At 36.6% G+C, this 11,876-nt stretch overlaps 1 pseudogene; it reads right to left on the reverse strand.

The window, feature by feature from the left end:
- Positions 1 to 9,660: 9,660 nt before the first annotated feature.
- Positions 9,661 to 11,227, reverse strand: LOC132799853 (acetyl-coenzyme A carboxylase carboxyl transferase subunit beta, chloroplastic-like; annotated as a pseudogene).
- Between the last annotated feature and the right edge of the window lie 649 nt (positions 11,228 to 11,876).

An 11,876-nucleotide genomic window follows, 5' to 3' on the forward strand; every position in this document is an offset into this window, starting at 1 on the left:
GCAAAAAAAGATAGATCAAACCTGGACAAAACTAGGCTCTGATACCAAATGATACGAACCTAGGACGACCTGCTCCTAAACCCGTATTATATTAGCCTGGATCTTAATTAAGTTCAAGTTCTAATGGAATTGACCTCCACCCCTAACCAACCTATGGTTAGAAACCTTGGTATAATGTAGACGCCACAATAGGGGATGGAAAACCTATCGATAAGTCAAGCTAAAACAACCAATTCTCTAATGGTGTTTTAGGTGTTCTCAAATAACAAAGAGATAATTAATGTTGAAGTGTGGCAATTTTGCCACTTGATGGTGCATGTCACCGGCTAGCATGCACACCTTGGTATCAACTCATTTCCTTTTATGAGTTTATATATTTTTTTTTGTATGTTTTAATTTATGCAAGGTATATTTTGATAATGTTTTGTGCCTAAGTTATGTATGCAAAAGTATAGGCAAAATTATGCACAAAATAGTAGGAATGTTATGCTTGAAATGCCTATGGTGCTGGATTCATAATTTCCAGCAACATAGTTCTACTATTTGTCTTATATCTCAGGTTCCAAATGGAGTTTTGGGCTGCAATTTTGAGGGATGTCTACAGACATATATAGAAGACTATGGTTCAAATTTAAGGTCCAAATGACATGGGAAAGTCCATTTTCTATTCCAAACAGAGCATCACCGAATGCTTGCTTGTTGCTAACACTTCAAGCTAGCTTGCTCTTGGTCATAACCTTCTCACCCCAACAAAGTGGTATCAGAGCAAGGCACATTTTTGTGAGATTTGTGAGGTTTTTGGGCTGGTTCGTTCCTTGAGAGTGAAGAGATACTTGAAAGCACAAATATATTTTCATATTCCTTCATACTAGAAAGCAACATTCACATGGCTTCTTCAAGTTTTTCAACTCCTTCTCCTCCTATCTTCAATGGGGGGAACTACAACATTTGGAGTATCAAGATGCAAGCCTACTTGAAGGCTTATGGTCTTTGGGAGGTCACCATAAATCCCCAAGAACCCGAGCCTTTGAGACAAGGGGCAACGGTCAACCAAATTAAGCACCATGAGGAGGAATTGGCTAAAGGTTTCAAGGCTCTCACCGCCATTCATTCTTGTATTAGTGATACCATTTTCACAAGGATAATGCCATGTGAGAGTGCCAAAGAAGCTTGGGATAAACTTCAAGATGAGTTCCAAGGGAGTGCAAGGACAAGGCAAATGCAAATCCTTAACCTAAGGAGGAAGTTTGAGACTATCAAGATGAAAGACAAAGAAACGGTTAAGGAGTTCACCACAAGGCTTCTTAATGTGGTGAATCAAATTAGGGTGCTAGGTGAAAGATTAAATGACCAAAGGATTGTGGAGAAGGTGTTAGTCTCCTTGCCCGAGAGGTTTGAAGCTAAGATATCTTCATTGGAGGAGTCAAGGAACCTAAATGAAATTTCCTTGACCGAGTTGGTGAATGCCTTGCAAGCTACGGAGCAAAGGAGGAGGATTAGACATGAAGAATCAATGGAGGCTGCATTTGTGTCTAAACAACATCAAAAGACACAAAATCAAAAGAAGAACAAGCTTAAGGTCATAAAGGAGAAAGGTGAAACTAGCAAACCCGAGAGGAAGTCTTATGAACCTTGTCACCATTGCAAGAAGAAAGGTCATCATCCAAGAGGGTGTTGGTGGAGGCCGGATGCATTTTGCCATAAATGCCAACAAAAGGGTCATGTGGAGAGAGTATGCAAGGCAAACAAGAAAGATAAGCAACAAGCAAATGTTGCTAAAGATAATGCAAGTGATAGTGAATCCGAAGAGTTGTTTGTTGCTACTTGTTTTAGTAGCATCAAGAATGATGAAGGATGGATCATTGATAGTGGAGTAACACACCATATGTCTCATAAGCATGAGTGGTTCACAAACTAGGATAGGAGCAGCCACAACAAAGTCAAAATTGGAAATGGAGCCTTGATGGAAGTGAAAGGCAAAGGAGATGTGGTGATACACACCACCAAAGGTATCAAAACTATCCATGATGTTCTCTATGTACCTTCTTTATGTGAGAACTTACTTAGTGTAGGTCAAATGCTTGAGAACAAATATGCATTACACTTCTCAAACATGACATGCACTATAGTTGATCCACATGGAAATGAATTAATGTGTGTTGGAATGAAGAACAAAAATTTTAGGTTGAATATGGATGAAAATGGTGCATCGGTTGCATTGAACACCAAAGTTGAGAACACCTCTCAACTTTGGCATAAAAGACTAGGCCATGCTAGCTTTAAGTCATTGGTAGGCACACATGAACTTGTTAGAGACATGCCATTGGTGGAGAAGCAAGAACATGTGTGTGAAGTGTGTCAAAAAGGAAAGCATACTAGGCTAGCATTTCAATCTTGTTCTTGGAGATCAAAGGAGAAGTTAGGACTTATACATTCGGATATTTGTGGTCCTATGAGTGTTCCATCCTTAAATGGCAGCAAGTATTTCATAACTTTCATTGATGATTACTCAAGAATGTGTTGGGTGTATTTCCTTGAAAGAAAATCACAAGCTTTGGAGAAGTTTGTAGAATTTATGAAGTTAGTGCAAAATCAATCCGGTTGCACTATAAAAGGTGTTAAGGACGGACAATGATGGGGAATACACAAGTGAGGCTTTCAAACAACTTTGTAAGGATCATGGTATAGTTCATCAATTCACTACACCATACACACCACAACAAAATGGTGTGTGTGAAAGGAAAAACCGTACCATCATGGAGATGGCTAGATGTTTGTTGTTTGAAAGTGGCTTGCCAAAGAAGTTTTGGGCCGAAGGAGTTAATACATCCATCTACATCCAAAATAGGCTTTACTCCAAGTCTTTGAGGAGTAAAACCCCATTTGAGCTTGGGTTTGGATATAAGCCTTCTCTTGATCATCTAAGGGTATTTGGAAGCATTTGTTACATCCTAGTACCACAAGAGAAGAGAGGAAAGCTTGATGAAAGGTCACAAGTTGGTGTTTTGGTTGGCTATAGTGATGTGACCAAGGGATATAGAGTGTATAACTTGGAAACCAAGAAACTTGTGATAAGTAGAGATGTGAAAGTTGATGAGGAAGCTAAATGGGTTTGTAGTAAGGAGGAGTTGGCTAGTATGGATGAAGACAATCGGCTTGAAGCTCATGATAATGATGAGGAACAAGGAAATGATGAAGGTGCAGCCCATGATGATGAATATGATGAGAATGAGCTAGAAATCTCCATAGGGGCTGATTTGGAGATTGGTGATGGTGTGAGAGGCACAAGACCTCTTAATGAGATTTATGAAAGGTGTAATGTGGCATTGAGTGATCCAATCAATGTCCATGAGGCTATGGCAAGAAAAGAGTGGAGACAAGCCATGCAAGATGAAATTGATGTGATAAACAAGAATGACACTTGGAGCTTGGTAACAAAACCGAAGGGAAAGAATGCTATTGGGGTGAAGTGGATCTTTAGGACCAAGTACAATCCGGATGGGTCCATAAATAAGCACAAGGCAAGGCTTGTTGTCAAAGGATATGCGCAACAAGCCGGTGTGGATTATGGAGAGACTTTTGCACCGGTTGCAAGGATGGAAACCATAAGACTTCTTCTTGCAATTTCGGCACAAAAGTCTTGGAAAGTATATCACCTTGATGTGAAGTCAGCCTTCTTGAATGGAATATTGAAGGAAGATGTCTATGTTATGCAACCCGAAGGTTTTGTGAAGAAAGGAAGTGAAGAGAAGGTATACAAGCTACACAAGGCCTTGTATGGCCTTAAACAAGCTCCTAGGGCATGGTATGCCAAGATAGATGGTTTTTTGACAAAGCATGGATTTAGGAGGAGTCCTAATGAGCCTACATTGTATATTAGGACTCATGGTTGCATGGTGTTGGTGTCTCTTTATGTTGATGACCTTTAGTGACCGGTGGTAATGAGAAAGAAGTGAGCAATTTCAAAAGTGAGCTAGAATTGAACTTTGAGATGTCTAGCCTTGGAGAGATGAAATACTTTCTTGGAATTGAAGTTGTCCAATCATCCAAGGGCATCTTAATATCTCAAGAAAGCTATGTGAAGGAGTTGCTCAAGAAGTTTGACATGGAAGATTGTAATAGCGTTGCCACACCTATGAATGAAGGCACCAAGTTGGTGAAGGATGATGATTCTCCAAAGGTAAATCCTTCCATCTATAGAAGTTTAATTGGTAGCCTTTTATATGTATGCTCTACTAGACCGGATATCATGTTTAGTGTGGCTGTTTTGTCAAGATTTATGCATAGTCCATCACAAAATCATCTTAGTTGTGCAAAAAGAATCCTAAGGTATTTGAAAGGTACTAGTGATTTTGGTATATGGTACAAGGATGGCATGAATGAAGCTTTGCTTGGTTATAGTGATAGTGATTGGGCTAGTTCTTTGGATGATAGAAAGAGCACATCGGGCTACATTTACACTCTTGGAAATGGTCCTTTCTCCTGGAATTCCAAGAAGCAACAAACCGTTGCACAAAGCACCGCGGAAGCCGAGTATATTGCTTGCTCAAGTTGTGCTAATCAAGGTGTTTGTCTTAGGAAATTATTGGAGGACTTGAGCTTGAAGCAAGAGGAAGCCATGGTAATATTGTGTGACAATACTTCAGCAATAGCAATTGCTCAAAATCCAGTCCAACATGGGAGGACCAAGCACATACCGGTCAAGTATCATTCCTTAAGGGAATTTGAAGCAAGTGGTGAAGTGAAGTTAGAGTATGTGACTTCCGAGGAGAACTTGGCGGATATCTTCACCAAGCCATTGGGAAAGAAGAGATTTGAGATGTTGAGAGGACTTCTCAATGTCTCATACAAAATTTCCAAGGAGGAGTGTTGAAGTGTGGCAATTTTGCCATTTGATGGTGCATGTCACCGGCTAGCATGCACACCTTGGTATCAAATCCTTTCCTTTTATGAGTTTATATTTTTTGTATGTTTTAAATTGATTGAAGGTATATTTTGATAATGTTTTGTGCCTAAGTTATGTATGCAAAATTATAGGCAAAATTATGCACAAAAGAGTAGGAATGTTATGCTTGAAATGCCTATGGTGCTGGATTCATAATTTCCAGCACCATAGCTCCACTATTTATCTTATATCTCAGGTTGCAAATGGAGTTTTAGGCTGAAATTGTGAGGGATGTCTACAGACTTATATAGACGACTATGGTTCAAATTTCAGGTCCAAATGACATGGGAAAGTCCATTTTCTATTCCAAACAGATTGCTGTATCTGATGGGCCCAGTATTCAGAGTATGGGTCAGTTTTGGAGCTGTTTGGCCCATGATCCGGTTCCAGAACATTCCTAGCTCTTGGAACAATATTTATTGATGACCAAGGATGCTTCAAACCAAGTTTCATAGGCAGATACAAAGGGAAACTAAGTAGGTGAAGCTAGTTTGGTTGTTTACCCAAACTAGTTAAACAATAGGAACTTAGTTCAAACCATGTGCCACCTTTTACTATATTTGGAATAGACATGTTGCAGCTGTTTTTGACCTCTTTTGTGTATGAAAAGTTAGGTGCTGACCATTTTAATTTTTAAATTTCAAATACTTTACTCATTTTGTAAGCTCACATGCTTGGCATGTGTGAACTAGTTGCAATTTCAAGCTTATATTGCAAAATGAATTAAATGGCTAGAGATCCAAGCCTCATTTTTCAAAAGCAACGTGGTCCCCTTCTTCTTATCTCTTCTTCAACACCTTAGAACACTCTAGGAACCCTAAAAACCAGAAAACACCATAACCAAAACCTAAAAACACAACTCACACACAACCATTCCCAAAAGCATCACCAAAAGCTTGCTTGTTGCTAACACTTCAAGCTAGCTTGCTCTTGGTCATAACCTTCTCACCCCAACACAAGGATGGAAACCATAAGACTTCTTCTTGCAATTTCGGCACAAAAGTCTTGGAAAGTATATCACCTTGATGTGAAGTCAGCCTTCTTGAATGGAATATTGAAGGAGGAGGTCTATGTTGTGCAACCCGAAGGTTTTGTGAAGAAAGGAAGTGAAGAGAAGGTATACAAGCTACACAAGGCCTTGTATGGCCTTAAACAAGCTCCTAGGGCATGGTATGCCAAAATAGATGGTTTTTTGACAAAGCATGGATTTAAGAGGAGTCCTAATTAGCCTACATTGTATATTAGGACTCATGGTTGCATGGTGTTGGTGTCTCTTTATGTTGATGACCTCCTAGTGACCGGTGGTAATGAGAAAGAAGTGAGCAATTTCAAAAGTGAGCTAGAATTGAACTTTGAGATGTCTAGCCTTGGAGAGATGAAATACTTTCTTGGAATTGAAGTTATCCAATCATCCAAGGGCATCTTCATATCTCAAGAAAGCTGTGTGAAGGAGTTGCTCAAGAAGTTTGACATGGAAGATTGTAATAGCGTTGCCACACCTATGAATGAAGGCACCAAGTTGGTGAAGGATGATGATTCTCCAAAGGTAAATCCTTCCATCTATAGAAGTTTAATTGGTAGCCTTTTATATGTATGCTCTACTAGACCGGATATCATGTTTAGTGTGGCTGTTTTGTCAAGATTTATGCATAGTCCATCACAAAATCATCTTAGTTGTGCAAAAAGAATCCTAAGGTATTTGAAAGGTACTAGTGATTTTGGTATATGGTACAAGGATGGCATGAATGAAGCTTTGCTTGGTTATAGTGATAGTGATTGGGCTGGTTCTTTGGATGATAGCAATAGCACATCGGGCTACATTTACACTCTTGGAAATGGTCCTTTCTCATGGAATTCCAAGAAGCAACAAACCGTTGCACAAAGCACCGCGGAAGCCGAGTATATTGCTTGCTCAAGTTGTACTAATCAAGGTGTTTGGCTTAGGAAATTATTGGAGGACTTGAGCTTGAAGCAAGAGGAAGCCACGGTGATATTGTGTGACAATACTTCAGCAATAGCAATTGCTCAAAATCCAGTCCAACATGGGAGGACCAAGCATATACCAGTCAAGTATCATTCCTTAAGGGAATTTGAAGCAAGTGGTGAAGTGAAGTTGGAGTATGTGACTTCCGAGGAGAACTTGGTGGATATCTTCACCAAGCCATTGGGAAAGAAGAGATTTGAGATATTGAGAGGACTTCTCAATGTCTCATACAAAATTGCCAAGGAGGAGTGTTGAAGTGTGGCAATTTTGCCATTTGATGGTGCATGTCACCGGCTAGCATGCACACCTTGGTATCAAATCATTTCCTTTTATGAGTTTATATTTTTTTTTGTATGTTTTAATTTATGCAAGGTATATTTTGATAATCTTTTGTGCCTAAGTTATGTATGCAAAAGTATAGGCAAAATTATGCACAAAAGAGTAGGAATGTTATGCTTGAAATGCCTATGGTGCTGGATTCATAATTTCCAGCAACATAGTTCTACTATTTATCTTATATCTCAGGTTGCAAATGGAGGTTTGGGCTGAAATTTTGAGGGATGTCTACAGACATATGTCAGGTCCAAATGACATGGGAAAGTCCATTTTCCATTCCAAACAGATTGCTGTATCTGATGGGCCTAATATGCAGAGTATGGGTCAGTTTTGGAGCTGTTTGGCCCATGATCCGGTTCCAAAACATTCCTAGCTCTTGGAACAATATTTATTGATGACCAAGGATGCTTCAAACCAAGTTTCATAGGCAGATACAAAGGGAAACTAAGTAGGTGAAGCTAGTTTGGTTGTTTACCCAAACTAGTTAAACAATAGAAACTTAGTTCAAACCATGTGCCACTTTTTACTATATTTGGAATAGACATGTTGCAGCTGTTTTTGACCTCTTTTGTGTATGAAAAGTTAGGTGTTGACCATTTTACTTTTTAAATTTTAAATACTTTACTCATTTTGTAAGCTCACATGCTTGGCATGTGTGAACTAGTTGTAATTTCAAGCTTATATTGCAAAATGAATGAAATGGCTATGGATCTAGGCCTCATTTTTCAAAAGCAACGTGTTCCTCTTCTTCTTATCTCTTCTTCAACACCTTAGAACACTCTAGGAACCCTAAAAACCAGAAAACACCATAACCAAAACCTAAAAACACAACTCACACACAACCATTCCCAAGAGCATCACCAAAAGCTTGCTTGTTTCTAACACTTCAAGCTAGCTTGCTCTTGGTCATAACCTTCTCACCCCAACAATTAATCTCACAAGTATTTTCTCAATCAAATCAAAGTTGTATTCTTATTGAAAATTAAGTCTTTAAATAGGCTACAAATCCACGAAATAAACCCTAAAACATAAAGAAACCGGCCACCACACATAAAGAAACCTAGTTAGCCGAAACTATACTTCCTTTCCTAATCTAAGTTTGATTAATTAATTCTTTTATATTAAGTTAGGAATTAATTAATTTACAATGGAAAGAATAAAATAAAACCTTCCTAAATTTATTTGTCCAGAAAATAAATAAATAAAAGACAAAAAGTAATGGTAGTTTCCTAAAACAAAAAGTAAAAACAAATTAGGAAACTAAAAATGCTAGCCTTTTGATCAAGTTGACTTTGATCAATCTTTGACCTCTTTCAGCTCTAAATCAGCTTCTAGATGCTTTTTAGAATGCCAAATAAGCTGAATATGAAGTCCCACACATTGCCCATGCTTGGAAAAATAAGAAAAGGCTAATACAGTAAAATATAGTAAAGCTAGCAAGCAATACAGCAAATTCGGCCAAATTGTTGATGCTGTCCGTACAATCCCTTTTTGATTGTATTTGAGGCTGCTTTAACTTGATTCCATGACCTCTTAGGCATATGTATTGAATCCATAAAGAGTTGGAACCATTTCATGCTGCCCGTTGTCCATATTTGCACCAAAACTGCTACCCGGGTCCGCATCGGCTTCCACCACTTGGATGCTTAGAATAGGCTTTGTATCTTCAAGTATGGACAAGCTCTGTTGAGATTGATTACCCCCTGTATAAATGCTCCCAGGTTTTCATTAAATCTCTTAATTTGAGCTCTTGTGATTGGCCTAGTCTTCATCCGTGTCGGGTCAGTACCCCAGCAGGTTATCGGTTGAGCGGGCTCGGGCGAAATCACATCACTAAGTACTTATATAACATAATTAATGTAAATCAAAAGTGTAAATATGTAAATAAAATAAGTAAATAAATTGGGTTATTCATCTTTCTACATGCAATATATGTATGATAATTCACTTTTTTATTATTTTCTTTATTCTTCATTTTTGGTTTTCCCCTCACGAAAAAATTCATTATAATACGATCCGACAAAAGAGATTCTTAGTAAAAATCAGGGATTTTTTAGGGATATAGAAAGATGCAGGACCCCCTCATCCAATTTCATGGACGAAAGAGACAGAATTTGCTCTTTTTATAATAAAAAAAAAAGTATCCGCATGTATTTTTTTTCCCATTCAATATTATGTTACCAAAGAAAAATCCATTCTTCGAAATTTGACTTTGCTTCCTAGAAACTAAATAACTACTTGGTTACCACAAAACAAGTAATAAATTTTTGAATTTATTAAATTTAATAATTTATTGAATATTAAATTAAGGATAAAATTAAGGATAATGATATATGGCTCTCCTTAATTTTATTTTTGATTTCATTTTTTGATTCAAAGGAAAGAAAGCATGTAGCTAAAATAACTCGCTCTTAACACCTTTTAAAGGATTACGTTGTATGATTGGATCAAATAAGCACTTATGGAATAAATATTCAGCCGCTTGTGCACCCTCGGGTATTGTCTTATTCAATGTTTGTTCAATTACTCTTTTACCCACAAATGCAATGTAGGCATTTGGTTCAACAACAATGACATCTCCCAACATACCAAAACTAGCTGACACCCCACCCGTAGGAGGAGATGAAAGGATTGATACATAGAATAACTTATTATTTGATTGATAATAATATATAGTAGAAGATATTTTAGCCATTTGCATCAAGCTCAAACTTCTTTCTTGCATACCTACTCCTCCAGAAGCACACACTAGAATAAGAGGTAAAAATTTATTGGTAGCATGCTCAATCAAACATGTGATTTTCTCGCCCACTACCAATCCCATACTACCCCCCATACACTAAAAATCCATGACCCTCATTGCTATAGGAATACCATTTAGTCGACCTATGCCTGTTTGAACAACATCAGTTAATCCTGTCGTTCTTTGATTAAAATCAATACAATCTTTATAAGGTTCATCCTACGAATGAAATTTTATGGGATCCTTAGAGACCATGTCTTCATTTAGAGGCTCCCACGTACCTAGATCAACGAACTTTCTATCTGAACTAGTCATTTTCAAATGGCATCCACAATGTTCACAAATATTCATTTGAAGTTTAAAAAATTTCTTATAATTTAATCCATAACAATTTTCGCATTGCACCCATAAATATTTGTATTTTTTAGTTATCTCTAAATCACTTTTTCTGCCTCTTATTTCAGTTAGAGCTTTCTTTAATTTGTTTTCTTTTAAAATTTTATTTAGTTTTAATTTGTTTTCTTTTACTTGAGTTAGAGCTTTCTCTAAATCCCTTTTTCTTTTTCTTATCTCTGTTAGAGCTCTCACGAACTCTCTTTTTCTTAGAGTTTTTGCACTATCATCCGTACTGGTTCGTATATTGGAACTTCCACTTTTACTACTCTTATCGCTTTCGCCACGAATGTAAATATAAATGTAACTATCAATGGAATTGACACCACTACTTAAAATATAATGATCAGTACTGATTTCAGAACAAACATAACTGTCAATGCAATTAATAATGTGATTATTCCAACTATATTTAGTATCATACATGTAATGATAATAGTGAGGATTGTCACTTTTAGATATAGAATTCGCATAACTATAAAAAGAACTTTTTGGAAAAGAATGATCGGTGTCGGTCTCAAAAATTTTGATTTTCAATATCAAAATATATGGAGTAATGGTCCCTATTACTATCCCTAAAGAAAGAAGTTTCATCAGATATGAAATTTCGAATGTACCTCCTGACACCCACTAAATTATCAACATTACTGTAACTATTAATTCCATTAGGAATTTTTTTATTCATATGATCTATAATCGGATCTTTATTTACACGGGTATTTTCATTTTCAAAAGGACCACCAAAACTATCCATTGATTTACTTAACCCACACCTATATTCTAACCCTCTCCTAAACAACATCGAATCGAAACGACATTTTTCCATAGAGCTTTCTTGCCCCTATTTACATGAAAATACAATAAATGAATAGTCATTTGATAAAAATCATTTGAATATTTCGATTAGAATTTAGAATCAGAATAAGCATATAAATCCAATCGGTAGGATTATTAATTAGTCACAAGTAGATATTGAAAAAAAAAATGATTATCACTTGCAAGAATCCAGAATATCTCTTCTCTATATATGATAAAATAGGATGAAATCTTTTTTCAATTCAAAATAATTGAAAAATGCTTTTTTTATATTATAAATAGCAAGTAGCGGGTTCCTCCATGTTGTGTCAAATTCACATCAGAAAAAGAAAAAGTTTTTTCTCGTATGAATATGAAGAACCCTTTTTTGTAAAATCTGGCCTACTGATCAGTTTCTATTTCAACATAGAATGAAAAGGACAATATATAGGATGGGTAGAAGAAATTGTGATACTCGACTCGATCCATGATCTAAAACGGCAAGTATGATAATATATAAACAAGATATAATAATATATAAAATAAAAATATAATTACAAAAATGATAATTAAAATACATAATATAAAAAATAAAAAGATGCACCTATCCTAACGATCCATAGGATTAATTGTGGATCCAATACAACAATAGAAATGTTTAAGTTGTTTTTCCTTATATT

This window comes from Ziziphus jujuba, chromosome 11, assembly GCF_031755915.1.
Source record: "Ziziphus jujuba cultivar Dongzao chromosome 11, ASM3175591v1".
In the NCBI taxonomy this organism is placed as follows: Eukaryota; Viridiplantae; Streptophyta; class Magnoliopsida; order Rosales; family Rhamnaceae; genus Ziziphus; species Ziziphus jujuba.